The sequence below is a fragment of the Acanthisitta chloris genome, unplaced genomic scaffold (assembly GCF_000695815.1).
Source record: "Acanthisitta chloris isolate BGI_N310 unplaced genomic scaffold, ASM69581v1 scaffold20783, whole genome shotgun sequence".
Taxonomy (NCBI): Eukaryota; Metazoa; Chordata; class Aves; order Passeriformes; family Acanthisittidae; genus Acanthisitta; species Acanthisitta chloris.
In genome coordinates, this window is record NW_008664544.1 from 16,524 (window position 1) to 17,531 (window position 1,008).

The following is a 1,008-nucleotide window of genomic DNA, read 5'->3' on the forward strand; positions in this document are numbered from 1 at the left end:
TGTCTTTGTCGATCAATGCTTCCTATCATCCCATAAAGCTGATTAAAAGCAGAGCAGTTCATCTCACCAGGTTCTGCATCCCACCATCATAAATTTGATGTTCTGATTGTCAGCACTGGTGCAGGGCACAAAACCTGATCAGTATTTGTAGTTTATAATTAGTTATTGGAGTGTTGCTGCAGAGGACATCACAAAGGGGTTGGGGCTGATTAGGAATTTATCGTCCCTAAAGTGCCAAAGCGCAAGGGAAGTTTGTGTGCCCAACACTGCCCAAGCCAGAGGGGAACAGAGCACCAGTGTGACCTGCCACTGTCCCCAGCGTGGCTGGGAGGGTCAGCCAGGGGGGTCAGCTACATCCCACTCCTTCCTGCTGTCCATAGGGAAACTGCACTGAACAGATGTCTCTGCCCCAGCTCTGGACACAGGGATGTTGTCCCTCAGGCTAGACGGTGACCTGGTTGCTGATGCCAGCTGCTTGGAGAGCCCATGGGTGGATGATGCTGTGCAGCTCTGCCCACTGCCCCTGGCTGGGGGTCTCAGCCCTGATATCTGAGGGCAGGGCTGGTCCTCACCAGCCACGAGGCACAGGGCAGAAAGTGCCACCAATGGGTGCCACAGCTGCTGCCAGAGCCAGCACGGAGAGTCTGGGGACGCCTTTCTTCAGGAATAAAAAATTGACCCCAAAAGAGTTCCCTGAGCTGTTTCTCTGGGATAAAACTGCCTAGCTTGACCAGATCCCGAATGTCAGAGAACCTCGTGTCCGGGATGGGAGAGGTGCACTGGGGGTTAGTGGCACCTCACTGGGGACAGGGACGGGGACAGGGACGCGGTGGAGGCGCAGCCCGAGCCGGAGGGCTGCGATCAGCCTGAAGGTGGCACCGTAAGAGTGGGAACCGCACGGAGAACAAAGGCAGCGCAGCCCCAGCACAGCTCGGAGCTCCCGAGCGGAGCGCCAGGTCCTCGGGCAGAACAGGGTGGCGCTGCCAGCAGCGAACATCGCAGTACGGT